The following is a 22,724-nucleotide window of genomic DNA, read 5'->3' as shown; positions in this document are numbered from 1 at the left end:
TGGCCAATTACCTGAGCGTGCAATTGCTGGCTCATAGTGTTGTGTTTAATCTTATAAGAAATTTATAACCTTATCAGAAACTGCCAGAGTAGCTGGGTGTGGTGGTGTGCCTACAGCCCCGGTTACTTAGGAGGCTGAGATGGGAGGATCACTGGAGCCCAGGAGTTCAAGGACAGTTTGGGCAACACGGCATTTTTTAGAGACTTTGTCTCAGAAAAAAAAAAAAAAGAAAGAAAGAAAAGAAAAGAAGAGAAACCACCAAATTGTTTGCCGCAATGGCTATATGCCGTAGAGAGTCCCAGGAGTGGAGATGGGCTGTCGGGGAGGAGAGGAAGCCAGGGAGGAAGGCATCCCCTGCAGTCACCCAGAAGGGAGAGAACATGGCCTGGCCTGGGGTGGCTGTGAAGCTGGAGAGCATCTGTCTGCAGTGTTAGTGAATGAATAAATGTGCTGTGGGTCCCCGGTCCCCTGCAGAGCTGTCTCCAGCACTGACACCTTCCCTGTCTGTCCAGTTCTGGGGCAGTTTTGCTGTGCCCACTGAGGGAGAAGAGGAAGTGAGCCCAGGCACTTGCCACCCACAGACCACATCCTGCAAGGGTTTCCTGGGGTCCACTGTGCTCCAGGCCCCATGCTGGGACTGCTTGGCATCCCCGCTTCCTGGGTGCTCCCTTTCTGGGGCTCCAGGTTTGGCAGAGACCCAGGTTGTAGGAGGGCAATGGGCAAAGTGCTTGGCAGGAGGGAGCAGCAAGGGTGAAGGCCTGGAGGCAAGAAAGCTTGGAGCACACAGGCGGCAGGGGTAGGTGGGGGTCCTGCTTTCCAGAGTGCTAGACTGTGTGCCAGGTACCTGGCTCGACGCTTCACATCAATCATCTCCACTCACTCCACACAACAATCTGCAGCGGAGGGGTTATGATTAATCAGGCTGTACAAATCAAGAAACCGAGGCACAGAGAGGTCACATTATTCACTCTAGGTCACACAGCCCATGAGGGATGGAGCTGAGATTTGCAAGCAGGCAAGAGGAGGGTGGTGGGCACGAAGCAGATCCCTGAAGGCCCAGATGCTCTGACAAGGCTCTGCAGCCACCTATACACCCAGGGACATGGACACACTGCAGTGTGCCCAGGAAATGCTGGCCAGGTCAGGGAGGCAGCCACTCAGCAGCCCCGCCACTGACCCTTGGTCTCTTCAGGGCTGCTCCCAGGGATGATGTTCTGAGAGTTGTAAGAGGCCGACCAGACAATCCTCGATCTCCAGCAGGATCCCTGAGCTGGCCCAGTGGCCCAGCATGGGCTGCACCTCCCACAGGCATTGCAACAACTCTTGTTGGTGGCCTGATAGACGAGACAAACTCTTCCCTAGAAAGGGGCGAGAAGTTTTGTTCAAAGTCCTGGATCAATTTTATTTTACTATTGAGAGCTGCTAAAGAAAGTAATCATAAAGTAGGCTTTGAAAAATCTCGTTCACTGCCTCTACATGGAGGGCTGTAGACTACAGCCTGAAAATTGGCCCTCCAGGAGCTCTGTCCAGCAATCGATTTTCATTCTTGAAATGAGAAGAATTAGTCCCAGTGGAATTTCAGGCTAGTCTATGGTTCTGAGGGGAACCTCTGCCTGGCTTTCCCTGAAGCTCCCTCCTTGTTGCCAAAGCTTTTCATTTCCCTTGGTACTCGCAGTTATCTCGGAGGGGGCAGGGTGCACAAAGTGCATCATGGGTCTCATATTCAGTTCCCTGCAAGGGCCGGTAGGTGACAGAAAAGAGCAAACTAGCTAGGAGGGAGCTGTGGCACCCTGGGGAGCCCATGTCCCCATGTGAGAGGGTGGCTACTGCCCCTCAGCTCCAGGACATTGTAGACAGGGGGGTAATGGGCCTGGGTGGCCCCATTTTGCCATATTTCAAGATAAACCAGGCATTCAGATTTTGTTGTTGTTGTTGTTGTTGTTGTTTGGAGACAGGGTCTTGCTCTCTCACCTAGGCTGGAGTGCAGTGGTGTAGTCACAGCTTACCTCAGCCTTGACCTCCCGGGCTCAAGTGATCCTCCTACCTCAGCCTCCTGAGTAGCTGGGACCATAAGCATGCACCACTATACCCAGCGAATTTCTAAAAAAATTTTTCGTAGAGATGGAATTTTACTTTGTTGCCCAGCCTGGCCAGAGTTTTTAAATGTGAAATCTTCCAAGCTTTTACTAATAAAAATTAACTCCAAACACATTAAAGCTCAGTGACGGCCAAAGAAGCACATCTGGGAGCTGGATTCGGTTTAAGCCCTCCAGTTGGAGACCTCTCCTCTCCTCAGAATGGCTCAATGAGGCAGGGTGTATTTTATCTCATATTACAATGAGGAAACTGAGGCTCAGAGAGCAGGCCTGCAGGCCCAAGTCACACAGCTGGGAAGCCACAGAGCTGAGGTGGAGCTAGGGTCTGTGGCCTCCCGCACTGAGCACTCTCCACCCTGTGCATGCCTCTAGCTTTGGCACTGGCTCCTCCTGGTCCCCTCTCCGGTCTGACCATCCCTTTTCCACCTCATCTGCCACCTCTCCCTGGGGCTGAGGTTGGGGCTCTTCTTGCCTCCTCCTCCTCCTTTCTCTCCTTGGGGCTGGGTTTTTCGTCTGGCAATCACCCACCCAGAATCCCCTCATTCAAGATGGTAACTTCTGGAGCCAGGTGGCCTAGGTTTGAATTCCAGCTCTACTATCTGCGAGCTGAGTGACCTTGGGGAAGTTACTTAACTTCTGTGTGGCTCAGTTTTACCTTCTATAAAACGGAAGAAATAATTGTACCAATCTCATAGGGGTGTTGTCGGGATGAAAAGGGTTAACTTATTAAAATGCATTTAACTGTGCAGGGTATATAGTTAAGTGCCAAAGAAAAGTAAGTTAAAGCCAGGCACGGTGGCTCATGCCTGTAATCTCAGCACTTTGGGAGGCCGAGGCAGGCAGATCACCTGAGGTTGGGAGTTTGAGACCAGCCTGACCAACATGGAGAAACCCCGTCTCTACTAAAAATACAAAATTAGCCAGGCATGGTGGCCCATGCCTGTAATGCCAGCTACTAGCGGGGCTGAGGCAGGAGAATCGCTTGAACCCAGGAAGAGGAGGTTACAGGGAGCTGAGATTATGCCATTGGACTCCAGCCTGGGCAACAAGAGTGAAACTCTGTTTTAAAAGAAAAAAAGAAAAAGAAAAAGAAAAGTACATTAAAATAAATGCAGCAAACACTCATTGAGTACCTACTGCGTGCCAGGCCTATGATAGACTCCAGGAGTCGATGGATGCAAAAGGAACAGATCCCATCCCTCATGGAGCTGGTAACTGGATAGATGGTTCACTCATGTGTCTTGCACTGGCACTACCTGCACGAGGCTCTGCTGGCCTACCTGGAGGACAAAGGATCCCATGGGCCTTTCCAAATTGCAGCTCTGAACACACAACTCTTCCCTCCTCCCACAGCCACTGCCCTTGCTCACTCTCTCAGACCCTCAAGCTGAGCCCTGCCACCAACAACCTTGCTCTCAGGCCTTTGCACGGCAGGCACCTCTGCTAGAACTTGCTTCCTCTCCTGCCGGCTTCACTGCTCGTGGCTTAGTCAAAGCCTCCTTTTGGTTCAAACCTCAACCCTGGAGTCCCCTCCCCATGCTAGGACCTGCCCCTTTGCTTCAGCCTTTGTGCCCTGTGCGACCACACATGCACAGGGCGTCTGAGGAGTTTTTGCTTGACGTCTGTTCCTGCAGTTCATGAGGGAACCTCATATCTGAAGCAGAGGGATATGAGAGACCCAGTCACTCCTCTTCCTCAGCTTTCGTTTTCTCACCTATAAAAGGGTACAGTGGCCCTGAACTCAAAGGAGAGTGCTCAGGTGGCCAGAAGCAGATGTCACGTGGGCCACTGAGACCTTAGAGGCACTGCTGGTCCCCAGGTGCTTCCTGGAGGAAGGGGCCACCTGGGGCCAGAAGAGAAGGGTGGGAAGGGCGACAGAGGAAGGCAAGGAAGGGCATGTGCCCAGTGGTCCTCGTCTGGCTTGGCTGGAGCCAGTATGAGGAGCACCCACTAGAAGGTCAGGTTGGAGTCTGACGGCAGAGGCCTCCAGGGAGAGACAGTGTCACTTCGGGATGCTCCTTAGCATTCTGGGGCTGTACAGGGAGATCGGCTGCAGAGCCCTTCCAGGCGGGGATCCTGGCCTGAGTGGGGGTGGCTCTTGGTCGGACCTGTGTGGTATTTCTTCTTCTTCTTCTTCTTTTTTTTTTTCGTTTTTTTGAGACTCACTCTTGTCGCCCACGCTGGAGTGCAGTGGTGTGATCTCGGCTCACTGCAACCTCCGCCTCCTGGGTTCAAGCGATTCTCCTGCCTCAGCCTCCTGAGTAGCTGGGATTATAGGCACCCGGCACGACGCCCGGCTAATTTTTGTACTTTTAGTAGAGACCGAGTTTCGCCATGTTGGCCAGGCTGGTCTCGAACTCCTGACCTCCAGGTGATCTGCCCCCTCCGCCTCCCAAAGTGCTGGGATTACAGGCATGAGCCACCGCGCCTGGCCGGTATTTCTTCTTTTATTCTCCGTGTAAATGGTGGAAGGATCGGCTCTCTCCTCCCCGCCTCCCAGGTGCAGAGAGAGAGAGAGAGAGAGGCGACAGGAGAAAGCTGGGGTTCGGAGTTCTCACAGCGTTTCCCTCTCATGCTGCCAGGGCGGGGCCGTGGAAAATGGTCCCTGAGGGCCCGTTCATTCAAATAAGGACAAGAATAATGGCACACTCCCCATCTCCATTTAAAAATAGTCACATTAGCTGACACTGGCTTGGCACTTCCTAGATGCCGGGTGCGTTCCGAGTTCTCTACGCTGTTAACCTTGGATCTTCATAACAGCCAGAGGAGACAAGCGCTACTATTTTCCTTTCCATTTTATAGATGAGGACACTGAGGCACAGAAATTGCGAGTCACTTGCCCAGGGTCACACAGCCATGGCAAGGCCAGGATTCTGGAGCTCTGTACCTGGCTTCACACCACAAGCTCAGGCCACCCTCCCGGGGCATACCGAGTCTCCCAGAACGTGGACGATCGCCCAGGGGAACGCAGTGGAGTGCGAGCCCGGTCTGGTTTGCACCTGGCTGCTCCAGGAGCCCTGGGCCTCATCCTAGGAGCCTGGCGGAAGAGGCGAGCGGTGGAGTTTGGCGGCTGCTGTGAAGCAGAGGACTAGGCGGGTCGGGTCGGGTCTGTCCTGCTCTTCTTCGGCAGGCAGGAGGCGCCCAGGGCGGGCTGCCGCACCTGGCAACGAACGTTCGCCGCGCGGCATGAGGGTGTGCGCGCGCGCTCGGCGAGCCCGGGTTCTTTGTGTGTCCGAGCCCATGCGCGCGTGCGTGTATGCGTGTGTGTGTGTGCATGTGTGTGTGCGCGCGTGTGTCCGCACTTGGGGCGGGGCTGGACGCCCCGGCCCCGCCCCGGCCCCGCCCCCGGCCCGGCCGAGCTGGTATTTTTCCACCCAGCAGGATGGGTGATGCTGAGAGCTGCCTGCTCAGACAACAGACACGCGAGGTCAGGAAGAAGCCGCTTATAAATTACCGCTTCCTTCGCGCCGCCGCCAACGCCGAGCCCCGAGGACCGCAAGCCCAGAGGACAAGCTGCGCCGAGAGGGAGTGCGGAGCGTTTACCCCGCGGGTCAGAGAGCGAGCGGGCAGGCAGCCCCCGGCCGGCGGAACCCGGCACAGCCGAGCAGAGCGCGGGCGGCGCCGCAGCCACCCCAGGTACCCGAGGGACGGGGAGCTGGGCGCGCAGCCGGCGCTGCCCAGCGTCTGCAGCCCCTCCCCATCCCCGCGTCGCCGCAGTCCGGGCCTCCTCCTCTCCGCGTGCGCCCATCCGGCGCCCCTTTCACCACCGCGGAAGGGACCGAGGGTCGCCTGCTCAGTCCCGCTGGCGAGGCTGTTATTGTTTCCCCGGCGAAAGGGCTCCGGCTCCTGGTGCGGGCGGCAGGAGAGAGTGTGTGTGTGTGTGTGGGGGGGGGGTACATCTGTGTGCCTGTCTCCGTCAGGATGCCTACATGTGCCTCCGTATCCCTGTGTCTGTGTTTCTGAGGGTGGCTGTTTCACCGTGTCCCCAGCAGCGTGCACATGTGTGTTCCAGTGCATGTCTGTTATTCTCTGCGTGCTGGGCTGTGTGTGTGTGCCTCTCTGTGTGTGACACTTGAGTGTGCTGTCTTTGGATGTGTGCTCTTGTGTGTCCCCGTTTGTGTCTGCTTGAATCTGTATGTGGGGGGCTGCGTCTTCCAGGCCCTGGCTAGGTGCACGTGCGTGTCCCTGAGTGTGGTTGTGTCTCCAGGTTCCTGGTTGTGGGCACTTGTGTGTCCTCGGCTGTACCCAAGAGGGTGTCCCTGGTGCCTAGAGGGTCAAATGACCAGAGCTAGTTCTCCAGGGCCGGCGCTGAGTGGGGAGAGGTGATAGGGCAGCGTGGCTCCATAGGTGCATGCACTCCATAGGTGGTGTGCAGGTGGCAGCGCCAGCGTCCGGCAGTCCTGATTGGTGGGACCAAGGCCCGGAGGGGCAGCCAAGGGGTAGTGGACAGCCGGCAGGGCCAGCAGGACACTTCCTCCTCCAGACTATTTCTCTTCCTTCTGTGGGTTCCTCTTTTGAGTAGGAGATTCTCGTCCCCCTCCCACTAGGGAAGCCACACAGAGAGAATTCCAGGGACCTCCTCCTACAGCCTCAAAGCTTCAGCCTGGACTGGAGAGGAGACCTGTGGGCAGCTCTCCCAGGCAGGGAGGTGTGTGCCGGGCAGGGCCACCGGCCTGGCTATTTTGGTCACTGTTGGGCCTCTGCCAGATCCCGGCATCCCCAGGACCAGTCCCAAAAGCTTGGGAGGCAGCCTGGGCCCCCGTTTCCTGTCTGGGGAAATAAATCAGCTCAGTAATTGCCCAGACACTTGAATGGAGGGTCTTCGGGCTGAGGTTTACTGGCGCATGGCTCCATTTGGACTTCAATAAATTGGCCCCCGCTTTGGCACAGCTGACGTTCAAGTAAATGTCACTGAGGAGATCTTTTTAAAATTTCTTTTTAATTTTTTGTTGGCTAGAAGGGAGGGGATCTTGTCCAGAGTCTCCTAGCCAGAAGGAGTTTATTTTTATGAGAGAGAGAGCGGGTGAGTGCTTAGCAACCACCTGCCTCCCTCTCGACCAGGGAGTCACCCAGGGATTGTGGGGTGGGCATGAGGAAGTGGGGTGGGGGAGGAATTTCATCAAGATGGTGTTGGAGAGGATCCAAAGGGGCCTAGCAGGGCTAAGAACCCCCAACAGGGTGGGATTGGTAGAATGCTGGGAGGTGTTAGGCCTGGCTCAGCCCCCAGTTGACCTTGGGCAACCCTTTTTCGACCTCAGTTTCCTTACCTGTAAAATGGGTGGGGCAGACTGGTTACAGAGTAAACCAGGGACCAGAGGTAGGAGCTTGTCCCCAGGGAACTGATTTAAGTCCTATGCTTTGTTTTAATGGGCGGGTGACCTTGGTTGATTCCCTTGGTTTCTTTGAGCCTCGGCTTGGCTGCCTGGGCAGCAAGGACACCAGTGCCGGCCTCACTACGTCCTTGAGGGGATTGAGGGAGATGAGGCTGAATAAGCTTGTGGTAAGCTGTAAAGCCGGGCTCGGCTGTAGAGCTGCTGATTAGAGGGTGTCACGAGGTCCTGGGTCACTGTGGTGTATGGCAAGGGCCAAGGTGCATTCTGGAGGCTTTGTCCTTTGGGGACACCCTTGTACTAACCCATGGCTCAGCTGCAGTCATCCTCACCTGCCTCCTTCCCGTCACCTCAACCTGTGGTGCTTGGGCCACATCTGCTTTTCAGAGTCTGGAGGCCTGGTGAGCAGTACCCATTTTATAGATGGACAAACTGAGAGCCACCTAAGGGACTTTGCCACGATTGGACAAAATTAAGTTTCAAAAGGCTTTCCCTAGCTCAGCTGTGAGTTTTGGCCCCACGGGGCTTTGGTCACTGATATCCTGGGGAGTTGAAATTGAACTGGGGCCTGGGGAAAACGAGGGACAAAGGTGCCCCAGTCCTCAGGGCAGGAGAGTGAGCCTATGGGACCCATTTGCACCTTGCTTCTGTCCCTAGTTACTCATTCTCCCTTCTTTGTGCCTTCCCCCGAGCCCTGCTACCCATTCTGCTGCAGGGGCCAGCCCTCCACAAGGCAGTCCGGGCTCTGGGGACTGTGTTTTCTAACCTGAACTTGTCCGCCTGTCAGTTTGTCAAAGGATTTGGGAGCTGTACTTCTCTGAAAGTCTTTCCAAAGGTCCTGAATGATAAGACACTTGTGAGTCATTGAACACATTCCCGTTTATAGAAAAGAGCTGAGAAGTAAATTATAAGGGCTCCCCAGAATGCAGCTCAGCTGCAGCCAGAGGGGGTCTGCCTGGAAATTGGGGTTGGCCTGGAATCCCAGGGCCACCCTGGCAGGTACATGCTGATTCCCCACTTCTGCAGAAGGTAATGAGCAAGAGTCAGATTCTTTGGGGCTGCATCTCACTTTCCTGTGTTTGCCAACTTGGCGAGAGCATTCATTTGAATTTATGGGTTCTGGGCAGGAGCTGTGGATCTGGAAATGCCTAAGGAAGCCTTCAAGTGAGAACGAGAGCGCATTTTAAATGTGCTTCATTTAGTTGATTAATAGACCTTGGTTAAGGTCAGCTCTGGGCTGGCACTGGGTTCAAGGTAGAGTGTTGGCTTTCTAGGAGCTCCTGTCCCAGAGGTAGAAGCATGTGGTAGCTGCAACGGCCATTACCATCCATAGGGTACAGTGAAGAAGACCCAAGGAGCAGCTGAGTGTGCAGTGAGGGTGGGGTAGCGGGCAGGAGGCACTTTTGCTTCCTAGAGGACACAATATCGGAGTCGCCATTGTCTGTGGGTGGAGAAACAGGATGGGCTGGCATTCTCAACAGGGGGCAGAGCAGCCACAAGGGCACAGTGGCGTGAAATAGCCAAGCATGTTTGTAGAACAGGTTCCCCGGGTCCTAGCTGGAGAGAGGAATAGGTGGGGGGACGTTTCATTTTTTCACATATAAAAATAGAGACAGGGTCTTACTATGTTGCCCAGGATGGTCTCAAGCTCCTGGGCTCAGGCAATCTTCTCGCCTCAGCCTCCCAAGTGTTGATTATAGGCATGAGCCACTGTGCCCAGCCGGAGGGCCTTGAATGCTGTGTAAGTGGGTTTGGGCTTTCTCCTGATGGCAGCAGGAGTCATACTGGGTTTAGGGATAGTGAGGCAGAAGCCAGTCAAGCCTGGAGCCCAGGAGAACCCTGATGGTGAGTAAGGAACGGAACTGGGGTCCAGGAGACCGAGAGTCACCGAGCCACTAAGCATTTTCTGTACCAATGAGTCTTGTCCTGAACTCTTTCTGTAAACATGGGGGTGAAGGCCTGGACATGCTATTTAACCGGTACACAGGCCATTAACTTGCCAGCTTTGACCTCCCCGGAGCACACAGCCCTAGTGTCTCTAGGTGAGTTATGCCAGTCCTGGGCAGGTCTGCGGAGTTTCCTTTCCTGCCTTACCTGGTCAGAGGCTTCATTTGGAAACCTGGGCAGAGGCTGATGCCAAGGGTGGGAGTTAGGGTTACGAGAGGGAAAGCAGAGAGAGTGAGGAATTGCTGTTCTGTTTCTAAAGCTCCAGCGGGGTGTGGCCAACCAACTTTCTCTTGGAAAAGCCAACATACAAATAATAAACCACCTAAAACAAAAGGGTGGGGAGGGAATGATGGGGGAGGCAGGTGGGCTGCCCTAACTGTGGTCAGGTATCAGAATTGCCTGGGATACTTAAAAACAAACAAACAAACACATTCAGGCTCCCAGGCCCAGCCTGGACATACTGAATCAGAACCTCAATGGGGGTGGAGCCTGGAAATCTGTATTTTTAAAGTTTTTCTTGTGGTTTTTTTTTTTTTTCTCCAAAAAAAAAAGGGTCTCACTTTGTTGCCCGGGCTGGAGTGCAGTGGTGCCATCACAGTTCACTGCAGCCTCGATCTCCTGGGCTCGAGTGATCCTCCCACCTCAGCCTCTCAAGTAGCTGGGACTACAGGCATGCACCACCACTCCAGTCTAATTTTTGTATTTTTTATATGGATGAGGTTTCACCATGTTGCCTGGGCTGGTCTTGAACTCCTGGGCTCAAGCGATCCCCCCACCTCAGATGATTTTTTAAAAATGTTTTTAAATTGAGTTACGATTTACATGCAGTAATATGCAAAGATTCTGTTACGGTTTGATGAGTTTTGACAAATGTATACACCTGTGTAACCACCACCCAAATCAAGATATAGAACATTTCCAGCACCTCAGAAAGTTGTCTTGTGCTCCTCACCTCACAAGACACTTTCTCTGTTTTCTATTTCTTTTTTCTTTTTTCTTTTTTTTTTTTGAGACAGAGTCTTATTCTGTTTCCCAGGCTGGAGTGCAGTGGCATGATCTCTACTGCAGCCTCGACCTCCCCAGGCTCAGATGATCCTCCCACCTCACTTCCCGAGTAGCTGGGACTACAGGCGCACGCCACCACACCTGGCTAGTTTCTTTTGTATTTCTTGTAGAGACAGAGTTTTGCTGTGTTGCCAGGCTGGTGTCAAACTACTAGGCTTAAACAATCCACCCTTGCGGGCCTCCCAGAGTGCTGGGATTACAGGCATGCCCCACCATACCAGGCCCACTTTCTCATTTCTGTCACCATAAATTAGTTTTGCCGGTCTAAATCCTTATATAAATGGACTTACTTAGTGTATACTCTTGTGTCCATTTTTTTCTGCCTCACATTGCTGGGATCCATCTGTGCTGTTGAGTATATCAGGAGTTGATTTTTTTTTTTTTTTATCGCTGAGTAGTCTCCCATTGTATTGATGTTCCACAATGCGTTCATCCATGCTGTTGATGGACATTTGGGTTGTTTCCAGTTGGGGGGCAGCTATTACTAATAAAGCTTCTATATGCATATTTCTGTACAAGTCTTTTTGTGGACTTATATTTTCCTTTCTCTAGCACTAGAGCTGCTGGGTTATAAGGTAGTAGATATGTGTTAACTTTTGAGAAACTGGTAAACCATTCACTTTTAATTATAAAAGTAATATACCTCAAGCAATACAAAACTGCATAAACTAAAAAGTGATCCTTTCAGATCTTTAAAAAAAAGTACAGTCCAATCTTCAGTCTGTCCACCTGCCTGACTGACAGTCTATCATATCTCTTTCTTTTTTTTTTTTTTTGAGATGGAGTCTTGCTCTGTCACCCAGGCTGGAGTGCAGTGGTTTGACCTCAGCTCATTGCAACCTCCGCCTCCCAGTTTCAAGCGATTCTCCTGCCTCAGCCTTCTGAGTAGCTGGGACTACTGGCACGTGCCATTATGCCTGGCTAATTTTTGTATTTTTAGTAGAGACAGGGTTTCACCGTGTTGGCCAGGCTGGTCTCTAACTCCTGACCTCAACTGATCCGCCTGCCTCGGCCTCCCAAAATGCTGGGCAGTCTATCATATCTCTTTTTAATATAAGGTTATACATTTCCCTCTGCATACAGCTTAAACTGTATCCAGGTGTCCATATGGACATAGACTCCTTTTTGTTACTTACTGGATCAGTTTTCACTTGAGTTTTGATTTCCTCTTTGATCCAGGCATTATTTGGGATCTGTTTAGAAGCTAGCAGTAGTTTTGTTTTGTTTTGTTTGTTTGTTTGTTTTTGGGACAGAGTCTCGCTCTGTCGCCCAGGCTGGAGTGCAGTGGCATGATCTCGGCTCACTGCAAGCTCCGCCTCCTGGGTTCACGCCATTCTCCTGCCTCAGCCTCCCAAGTAGCTGGGACTACAGGCACCCGCCACCACGCCCAGCTAATTTTTTTTGTATTTTTACTAGAGACGGCGTTTCACCGTGTTATCCAGGATGGTCTCGATCTCCTGACCCAGTGATCTGCCCACCTCGGCCTCCCAATGTGCTGAGATTACAGGCATGAGCCACCGCGCCCAGCCAGTTCTGTTTTGTTTTTAACAAAAATGACATGGTACTGTTCTTGGTTCTGCCACTTGGTCTATTCCAATAGCAGGCCATGTGGACTGCATGTCAGAACACACGGATCTGCCAGGCTATTCCAAACAGTCAGCCTGCATTTGGGAGCCACTGACTTCGTGTGTCCTGTCTGATCACCCCCAGTGCTGCCAGCTCAGTAAATGAAATACCCTTATCCAGGACTTGCCCCGGAGGGTGCAGAGGAGCCGGCTGAGCCGATTCAGCATTCTGAGAAGGGAAGGAACTCATATTTATTGAGCATCCCCGGTGCTTTATCCCCCTTCCTGTCTCAGAGATGAGTTCATCAGAAAAATGGGTGGCCCCAGCCCACAATCAGCTAGGAGAGGGTGGAAGGAGCGGTAGACCCAGAGTCCACCGGATGCCTCAGCCCATCCTCATCCCGCTGGCCGCACGGCAAACGTTCATGAGTGCCTACTGTGTGCCAGACACAGGGCCAGGGCCAAGAGGGCAGGGAGGAATAAACAGCCCCTGTGCTCAAGGAGGGAGGGGAGATCTGTATCAGGAGGAGGTTAATGAACAATCTAAGATGGTTTATGCCAAGGCAGGCCAAGGATCCAGTCTGGGAATGCCGCCTCAGGTCTGAGGGAGAGCAGCCCCAGGCTTGGAGTGTGGGGACTTTGGGGTTGTGGGATCATCCAGTTAACCTTCTCTGCCCACCCACTTTATGGATGAGGACGCTGAGGCCCAAGGGAGGCACTTATCAACACAGGAAGATAAAGCCATCAAAAGAGCCATTGTTGGCCAGGCACACTGGCTCACGTCTGTAATGCCAGCACTTTGGGAGGCCCAGGCAGACGGATCACGAGGTCAGGAGTTTGAGACCAGCCTGGCCAACATGGTGAAACCCATTTCTACTAAAAATACAAAAATTAGTCAGGTGCAGTGGTGGGCACCTGTAATCCCAGCTGCTTGGGAGGCTGAGGCAGGAGAATCACTTGGGCAGAGGTTGCAGTCAGCCAAGATCTCGCTACTGCTCTCCATCCTATGCGACAGAGTGAGACTCCATCTCAAAAAAAAAAAAAAAAAGAGCCATTGTTCACAGATGTGGCTCCCTGTGTGTGCTCCCCCCTCCCAGCCACACCCATCATTCATTGCTTGTGTGAAACCCCCCCTTGACAGGGAGGGATTTAAGGAAAGGGTTAATGCCTCCGCCTCAAACCTTCGATGATATTGTTCATGACTCTCACATCCTGGTTTTATCACAAGTCATGGGAATGGGGGTGGGAGGGCAAAGCTGTATCAATTGCAAAGACTCCTTACAGTTTGGCTGCTCAGGAGACACCCCCAGAACCCAGGATGGGGTTCCTGGAAAGCTCAAGAAGGAGCGTGGTGAGCAGCTCTGGCCACTGCATGGAATAGAACGTGGAAGGTAGGGAGAGGGCTGGTGGTCTCCAGGAGAAGGGTTGGGCTGGCAATGGAAGGCTTCCTCCCTCAGCAGGTATCTGAGCAGGCCTGGGCTGGAAGGCAGAGGGCTGAGCCCTCAGGGTTCTGTTCACGTTGGGTCCTTCCCGACCCAGAGGCTCAGGACCACTTCTCTGCATGGTCCCTCCTCATGCTGGGATGCCCTGAGAGGCCCTTCCTTTCCAGGACTTTTCTTTGCACATAAATGCCAAGTGACTCACTGCCATGTTCCAGTGGAAAGTCCTTAACCCAAGGCTGCCAGTTGCTTGGTTGGAGGTGGAGGAGTGTGGTTGGCCAGCGATTTCAGCAGAGTCATGCTTACTGGGTGAAGGGTGCCGGAAGGGGGAGGTCCTAAGGGACCTCCTGTCTTGCCCCAAGGCTAGTCAGCACCATGAGGGAAAACTCAGGTCATGATTTCAAGGACATTCATTCCTTCAGAGGTGACACCTGGTGTTTCCTCTGCAGGTGGACATCACACCAGCCCAAGACAACAGTCTCCTCACTAGCCTCTGTGCCTCCTGGATACCTCTCTGTACCATCTGGGGACCAGCTCTCTGCATGTCACTCTTGCTCAAAAGCCTTCAGTGGTGGCTCCCTAGTGCTTTGTGAAATCAAGTCCAACCTCCTTAGCCTGGCATTGGAGGCCCTTCACGATCTGGCCCTTGGCCAGTGTTCTTGCTCACCTACCACAACTTCTTTCCTCATTTGTAGTCTGGCTGGTTTCTGCTCCTAGCTAGACCAAGCATCCAGCTCTCTCAGCCCTGCCCATGCTGGTCCCTCAGCCCGCAAGGCCCTTCCTCCCATCACTCCTTATTCCCACTCTTAAGGGGCGAGCTTGGAGATGCCTGCTCTGGGAAGCATTCCTTGAGCCTCTTAACAGTGCCTGGCACGTAGTAAGCACTCAAAAAAGATGACGTGAGTTAAAGTGGACTTCAGCTCGCCCTGCTCTGAGCCTTGTGGTCCTTTCCTCTGGCCTGAGCTCAGACCTTTATGGTCTTACCTTATACCCATGCACCTGACTGGGGACACATCAAGGGGAGGGATGGATGCTCCAGCATCCAGCCTAGGGATGTGGCACACAGTGGTTGCTCAACATACAAATCAAGAGAGCCTGATTCCTTCTACTCTGAAATGCGAACCTATGGTTTGAACATCTGAGTGGCTCCAGGCTTGGAAATTATATTCACCCGTCACCATCCATCAATCCATCCATCCCTCTAACAAATATTTACTTGTTCCAGGCCCTGTCCTAGGCCCTGGGGATGTGGCTGGTGAACAATACAGACCAAACTGTACCCTCATGGAGCTGTCTGTCTGGCAGGGCTATGGATGTCAGACAAAAAATTACACATGCGTGGCTAATGCCCTTTTAAAATCAAAGGCCCTGCATCAGGCACTGCAACACCAGGCTTAGAATGCCCCGTCCTCTGGCTTGCTATGTGACCTAAGTGAGTCCTTTCTCCTCTCTGGTCCTGTAAGGGGTGGCCCAGATAGGTTTTGTGTTTAAGGGAAATACCTTCTGAATAAAAGGAAGAAAGACCATTCTATCCATTGTGGAAGTGCGTGCCACCACACGGGGTGCTGTTCCTGCGGGACTCCTTTAAGGATGCAGTTGTCCTCTTGGTGGCTTTTCAAGATGTCCCAGCCCTAGCTTTGAAAGGAGGTGTCCCGATTTGGGGACAGGAGTTCCAGAGTTACTCTGAGCAGAGCTATAGCAACAGGCTTTTAGTAAAGAACGTTGCCTCGAGGAACAATAATGTGGATTCTTCTACCACTGGTAGAATATCAATGAGAACAGACTTTTAAAAAAAGAAAAGCAAAAACTCATCCGGGTGTGGTGGCTCACGCCTGTAATCCCAGTATTTTGGGAGACTGAGGCAGGTGGATTGCTTGAGCTCAGGAGTTCGAGACCAGCCTGGACAACATGGCAAAACCCCATCTCTAAAAAAATGCAAAAATTCGCTGGGTGTGGTGGCACGCACCTGTAGTCCCAGCTATTTGGGAGGATGAGCCTGGTAGGCAGAGATTGCACTGAGCTGAGATCGTGCCATCGCACTCCAGCCTGGGTGACAACAGTGAGACAGCAGGCCAAAGTGGGGCCTGGGGCCCTGAATTTCTAACCGACTCCCAGGCACTGTGGACGGTGCTGGTCTGGGGACCACTCTTTGAGTCAAGGAGATAAACAGTGCTGTCGTGTGCCTCCTATGCATTAAAAGCCAGACCCTGTGCTTCATCAACATCCTCTCCTTAATCCTCACCAAAGACACCATTATTCCCATTTTGCACATGAAGACCCGAGGCCCTGTTGAGGGCAGGTAACTTGCCCAAGGTCACACGGCTGGGAGCCTCCCGGCATTTGTGCTGGGCCAGCGCCACCTTGGAAAGGTTGCTGTTGGGGAAGCCTTTTACTACTGAACAGTGTACTCGCTCCAAAAGCCACAGGAGGCTTTTCAAGGCAGCCAAGTCGGATGTAAATCAGGGGAGAGCCCAGGGCTAGCCAGGCTGCTGACAGCAGGGCGGCCTGGGTCACTGTGTCCGGACAAGGCCCACAGCGGGATTTGGGGCTGGCATGATGCCTGGGAGTGGGGGAGCCGTCGGGGATGCTCTGGGCGCCTGGAAAACCAGCCTGGAGCCTGCTGGAGCCCAAGGAGGACCTTAGCCTCTGACAGCCTCCCTCATTATTTAGATACATTCCGGGGAACACAGCTGGCTGGAAGGGGCAGTGATGGGATCACAGGAGCTGGAACCTGCTGCTTCCGTTGTTTAAAGGCTGGCTCATCCCTGCAGCCACGCAGGCATTCTCCGTAATCGCTGTCTGCTTTGAGGACAGAGAGGTCGTGGTCTCCTGCTGGCTGGGGCTTTATTTTTGCACTGAGCACCTGTCCTCAGCAAACTGGGAAAAGTAGAACATGTAGTGACTCTGAGTCCTCAAAATGCTGTCCCTGGCCCAGCAGTATGGGCATCACGTGGGAGCCAGCAGAATGCAGAACCTCAGGCCCCACCCCAGACCTGCTCATTTAGACCTTGGGGGCAGGGCTCCACAATCTGGGTTTGCAAGAGCCCTCCAGGCAATTCTGCTTTGTGTTTAACTTTGGGAAGGGCTGATGACCTCTCTGGCTGTGTGCCTGGGGCCGGGGGTGGGGCTGGGGGAAGGGTCAGGCCTAATCCTTGCCTGTGGTAACTAGAGTGCCAGGGCTGCGGGAACCTCAGGTGTTCTGTCATCCGCATCCTTCCTCTTTTTTATAATGGGAGGAGTGTGTCAGAGACATGCATAAAATTACACAGCAAGTTCAACGCAGGGTATAGGTCTGGATTCTTATCTTGCAAATGGCAGAAATCAGTTCAAACAGACTTTAGTTTTATTGTATTTATTTATTTATTTTTCTGTGTCTCCCAGGCATGAGTTACCACACCCGGCCCAAACTGACATTAAAAATAAAAAAGAACATTTACTGACTTAACTTAAAAGCCTGGGGCCATACTTCAGCCTGGGGCTGAGTCCAGGTGCTGAAAGATGTCATCGGGACTCAGTTTCTTTCTGTCTGTCTCCCGGCTCCATGTTTCTCTATGCCTGCTTCATTCTCCATGGATGCCCTAGCTGCTTACCAGTGTAGTGCCGCCCCCTGCCCCAATGTAGCCATCTCAACCAAGAAAGAGCCTTCTTTTTCCCCAATATTTTTGGCAAAAGTCCTAGTCATCACTCTTTTTAACCAGTCTGGTCAAGTGCCTATCTTTGAGCCAATCATGACAGCCCCCTCTGATTGGCTAGGGCTGGCTCACGTGCCCACCTAGGAGGAGGAGATGGAGTCAGTCTATCTAGACCCCTTGGGCTGAGAGAAGGCCTATGTGGGTCTCCTGCTGGAACAGGTTTAGGCTGTCTCCAGAAGGGGCATGGGTGCCAGCAGGCTAGATATATGGACTTTAGTGCTAATCTTTTTTTTTTTTTTAAGAGACAGGGTCTCACTCTGTCACCCCGGCTGGACTGCAGTGGTACGATCACTGCTCGCTGCAACCTCAAACTTCTGGGCTCAAGCAGTCCTCCCACCTCAGCCTCCCAAGTAGGTGGGACTACAGGCATGTGCCACCATACCCAGCTAATTTTTAAATTTTATTTTTTTGTAGAGACAGGTATCCCTGTGTTGCCCAGGTTGGTCTTGAACTCTTGGGCTCATGATCCTTCTACCTTAGCCTCCAAGAGTGCTGGGATTGCAAGCATGAGCACACCTGGCCTTTAGTGCCATTCTTATCCTCCTGTCTGAGATGGGCTGGCCTCTTGTAATTGGTAAGGTTTTGCCCCATACAGAATTATGCTGTCCTTCCTCTGATTCACTTAACCTTGTGCTTTAAACAGGCTGCCTTCATCTTTCACTTTATCCCACTTCCCTGTGTATGGTCTAGGATAGCAAGGTTTACGTTGCTACTTCCACCACCCAAACCCACAGCAGACATTACTAATCCACCTCAGCCTTCACAGAGCCCAGAATGAAGCCTTGGTGGCCTCTCATGTGCCCAGCCTCTAGCCCGTGGTTCCAGGCTTCATGAGCTCAAGGACCTTGGCTCTGTCATCCACTGCTGAGCTTCATGTGCCCAGTGCAGTGCCTGGCACAGTAAGTGCACCATAAGTTGTTGACTGACTGTTCCTACTCCACAGTCCCTTGGACCCAGTGGGCGCCAGCGTGAGCCTGTTGAATGTGGAGGCCCTAACAAAGCAATGAGGTCATCTAATTTGGGGGACAGGGAGCTCTGTAGGCTGCCCGGGACTGGCATTTACTGACACTGGCAAGTGTGCCTCTGGGTCTGGGAAGGAGGCTGCCAGGGCAGGGCTGCAGCTACAGCAAGGAAAGGGGTCCTGGAGGCCTCTGTCTGCCCTACCAGACCCACCATCCCATGCCCTCTCCCCCAGAGACACCCCCTGCCCATTTCTGCTGATCCCAGTTTAACAGTTCATTGAAAATATCTCATTTGAGAAGAAATCATTTCCTGACTTTGTACACTTAGATTCCAGGAATCCAGGAGAGCCTTCCAGCCTCAGGGCAAGGAGCTTTGCTGGTAGGAGGAGGTGATCTGCCCCCAGTTGCCTATTTCCCAAACTGAGCTTCTACTGAAAAAAACAACAGAACCCACCCCCCCAAAAAAAAAGTCTTCCGGGTTAGTCACGTCTGGGACTGCTTGGCTCAGCAAAGCTCAGCAGATTTCCTAGGCACAGTGATTCTCGCCCCTGAACTGGTTGGTGAATACCACATCCCCCAAGGATCATCTCCGAGGCCCCTCACTCTGGCCCTGGTGTGTCCCTGTGCTCCTTGGGAATAGTCAGGCTACGTGACTGAGCTGGTGGGGCACTCAGGAGTGTGGGCTTTCTGTGGCTAGGGCTGTGGAAGAGCTTACCCATTTGCAGCTGAAACCTTATTCCCCTCTGACCAAGGGCAATGTGCTGGTTCTTGCTGCTCAGTTTTGGGGACCCTGCATCCAAGAGAGGGGCATGTGTGAGTGAGTGGGAGTACATGTGTGAGTGTGTGTCCCATGTGGGTCTGTGTGTGGCTGTGAACGTGTGTGTGGCTGACACAGGCAAGTGTGTGGGGCTGGGAGTCTGCATATGATTACACATGTGTCTGAGTGTGCATCTGCATGTGAGCTTGTGTTGGCATGTGTGAGTCTGCGTGTGTGAGCCTCAGCATCCTGGCCTTCCAAGGGGTTTGGTCAGCCCCTCCCCAGCACACACGTCTGGTGGTTACAAGTGGGTGGAAAATCAGGGGCCCTGTGCACAGTCTGCCTCTGACCAGATCTCTTTCTTCCGTCTTCGCTTCCTCTCTTTGCAATAGATCAAGAACCAGAACCACAGCCCTTCTGAGGAGCTCCCAAATGTAAGTGACCTTGGACCTCCAGGTGGGATGGGTGTTTCACACGTTGTGCAGTGACCCAAGGTGGGGGGCTCAGGAGCTCCGTGTCTCCCCCAGGCTCTAGGAGGACAAGACGGGACCCCTGAGGCCCACAGACCTTGTCCACACCTCACCTCTAGGTGGCAGATCCCCTGGCCTGGGTTGGCCACTCTGTGCCTGCTTGGTCCCCAGCCAGTCTGTGCCAGAGAGAGCACAGGGAGGCCCTGCAAATGGGCCAAGCACTGGTTTTGGAGACCCAGCCTGGGCCCTGTCCTGGCTCTGCTGCAGAGTAGCCTGGGGCAAGTCTGCCGTGGGTAGGATGCCCTCACTGAGTTGATTCTGAGGATTGGGGTCTGAGCTTGGCTCTGTCTCTGTTAAAGGTTTGTTGTTGTTTTGAGACAGGGTCACACACACTCTGTCGCCTTCGCTGGGGTACAGTGGCATCATCAGGGCTCACTGCCGCCTCGATCTCCCCAGGTTCATGTGATCCTCCCACCTCAGCCTCCCTAGTAGCTGGCACTACAGGTGTGTGCCGCCGTGCCCAGCTTATTTTTGTATTTTTTGTAGTAACGGGGTTTCACGATGTTGCTGAGGGCACGGTGGCTCACGCCTGCAATCCCTGCACTTTGGGAGGCCAAGGCAGGAGGATTGCTTGAGGCCAGGAGCTTGAGACCAGCCTGGGCAACATAATGAGCCCCGTCTCAGCAAAAATTAAAAATAATATAAATAAAATTATAAATAAACAAGTAAAATGGAAAACCTTTGCTAAAGTTGCAAGAGTATTACAGTGGCCTCGCATTATACCCTTCGTTGAGATTTTCCCATAGGTTACATTTGCCACATTCGCTTCATCTCTTTCTCACTAATATGTTAAATAAAAACAGTCATGGGAACATTCTTCCATTTTTGCTGAATCATTGGGGAGTAAATTGCAGGCATGATGCCCCTTCACCTCAATCCTTCAGGTCTTTCATAAGAGCAAGGCCAGGCTGGGCGCTGTGGCTCACCCCTGTAATCCCAGCACTTTGGGAGGCCAAGGTGGGCAGATCACGAGGTCAGGAGATTGAGACCATCCTGGCTAACACGGTGAAACCCTGTCTCTATTAAAAAACACAAAAAATTAGCCGGACGTGGTGGCGGGCGCCTGTAGTTCCAGCTACCTGGGAGGCTGAGGCAGGAGAATGGCGTGAACCCAGGGGATGGAGCTTGCAGCGAGCCGCGATCACGCCACTGCACTCCAGCCTGGACTACACAGCGAGACTCCATCTCGGAAAAAAAAAAAAAAAAAAAGAGCAAGGCCATTCTCTTATATAACCCTAGCACAGTTATCTACCCCAGGACACTGATTTAACATTGACGTGATTCTGTTATCTGTGGATCTTAATGGCATTGCACTGATTGTCTCAGTGTTTACAGCAGCTTTATTTTTCTTTTAGTTCAGGATCGTCATTATGTTTTTAAAAAGGGTTTAAGGGGTGTCTTCTTCACTGATTAAGACATTGCCTACTCTAGGGGCTTTCAAAGTCTTATTTAATCCTCAGCATTCATTAAATACATTTTACAATGGGATGTGGCCTGTGTGCGCATGTACACAAACATGCATGTGAAACTCAAACCCTGAAACTGAAGTTTCTCAGATAATCCTCGTACTTGCCATCTGCTGTGCTCTGGTCTGCTCTGTCTCCCTTTAGTAAAAAAGATGGCCTTGACCCCTTACATTGATGTCAAGACCCACTGTGGACTCTGCTTTGGAATTAGAAAACCCTGGCTTCCTGGGCAGAAATTTCTAAGGGGGAAGGTTAAGCTCCCACTGGTCCAGGGTTCGGATTGGTTGGAGTGGGGTCCCCTGTGAAGCCGGGACTAGACAAGCGTTTGTTTGTGGCCCGGAGCTCCTAAGCCTGCTGCTGCTAGTGGCTGGACCAAGTCCTTCCTTTCCATCAAGCCTGGCTGGCCTAGGATGCTTGGTCACAAGCAGCCCCACCCCATGGAGACGTATTTTTTGTGCTGTGACATCGGGCAGGGGTGTGTACCCAGCCAGCCGCTGGGCAGGCATGGAGGTGACCTACTCGATGTCAGCCTCCACAGGCGTCATCATAATAATTATAGACGTCAATAATAATAATTGCTACCACTCCTGGACTCAGCATGCTCATATGCTGCCGAGAGGTTTACTGTATTACCTCTGTCAACCCAAAGAAGTCGGTGTGCTCTTACTCTTTTTGAAAAAATATGACAAATTTATTGAGCACTTACTGCACATCAGGCACTGCTAAACACGTCACAGACTCATGCACAGCCTCTTCAGGAGCCCTGTGAGGCGGGCGCTGATGTCATCCCTATTGTACGGATCAGAAAACTGAGGCTTGGAGAGATGAATTGATTGTTCCCAAGGCCACACAGCTGGGAAGGATTTGAACCTGGTTGAGCTGACTCTAGCCCACTTCCCCAGGCTGGGAATGGCCTCTGGGTCCAGCCCCTTCCCCTTCCCCCAGGACTTCCTCCTGGTTAATGAGTAGTCAAAGGCAGCTGGGAAATGAGGCTCCTGCTGCCGTGAGGCTGGAATGTGAGTTCTGCTTCCAGATAGAGTCTTGTGCAAGGGGCCCTGCCTGGGATGGGCTGTTATAGGCAATAAACAGAGGTTGCCAATGTTCCTCTTTTTGAGGCTTGCTGATGTATTTGCGCTTGGGAGCCCATTTTATAGAAAAGCCTGAGAGGCAGGTTTGCCCTCAGACTTATCTGATGCCTCCTCCAAGCAGCCCTCTTGGCTTAACACTTTCTGAAAGGGCTCCTCGGCCCCCTGACATGGCAGGGGTGTCTAGAGGAACAGGGTGGAAGAACAGACCTTGTCACCTCTGAAGTCTGAGCACTGCTAGGTGTGCGCCCTCCTCGCTGGCCATGTCACTTGAGGGCTCTGACCTTCAGGTTCTCATCTGAGAAGGGGCATGATACGGACATGTGAATGTGTGTTGGTTGTTCAGCAGAGCCTGAATTATTAATGGACCAGCCCAAAAAAGTATTGCTGACAGGGGGCAACCCATGTAGTGGAGTCCATGGAGCTGGGGAGTCAGGCAGTCCCTAGTTCAAATCCCTGTTCCAGCCCCTGCCAGCTTCGTGACCTGGAGGAGTCATAGAACTACCCTGAGCCTCAGGTAACCCACCCCTGAAATGGAGCAATAGTGGCACCCAGGAGGGTTAGAAAGACAGTGATACTGGGATTTTGGGGTCGGGGTGACCTCATCACTTTGTAAGCACAGTGAGGTTAAGTGTGCAAAAGGCCTAGCACATCAGTGCCAAGCACCCCACATGCAATTTCTCATTTTATCCCCCAAGGTGAGCCCCCCTAGAGCAACTCCCCACCCCCTCAGCTATGGGACTGAGTCCAGAAATCAGATTCACCCTCCTGGTACCTGGGGCAGCTTAAG

At 52.6% G+C, this 22,724-nt stretch overlaps 1 protein-coding gene across 2 annotated transcripts in view; it reads left to right on the top strand.

Annotated features, from left to right (window-relative positions):
* Window positions 1–5,418: 5,418 nt before the first annotated feature.
* SLC6A6 (solute carrier family 6 member 6) overlaps window positions 5,419–22,724 on the top strand; it is an 87,497-nt gene continuing 70,191 nt past the window's right edge. The window contains exons 1-2 of one of the 2 annotated variants that reach the window (XM_054482262.2): window positions 5,420–5,732; window positions 19,246–19,287. The gene's annotated coding sequence lies outside the window, so the exon portion shown is untranslated. Of the gene's footprint in view, window positions 5,733–19,245; window positions 19,288–22,724 lie in introns of both variants that reach the window. The other variant, XM_054482264.2, reaches the window with a different exon arrangement.

The sequence above is a fragment of the Pongo pygmaeus genome, chromosome 2 (genome assembly GCF_028885625.2).
Source record: "Pongo pygmaeus isolate AG05252 chromosome 2, NHGRI_mPonPyg2-v2.0_pri, whole genome shotgun sequence".
Taxonomy (NCBI): domain Eukaryota; kingdom Metazoa; phylum Chordata; class Mammalia; order Primates; family Hominidae; genus Pongo; species Pongo pygmaeus.
The sequence above is the reverse complement of the archived record's forward strand: the minus strand, read 5'-3'. Positions and strand labels throughout refer to the sequence as shown.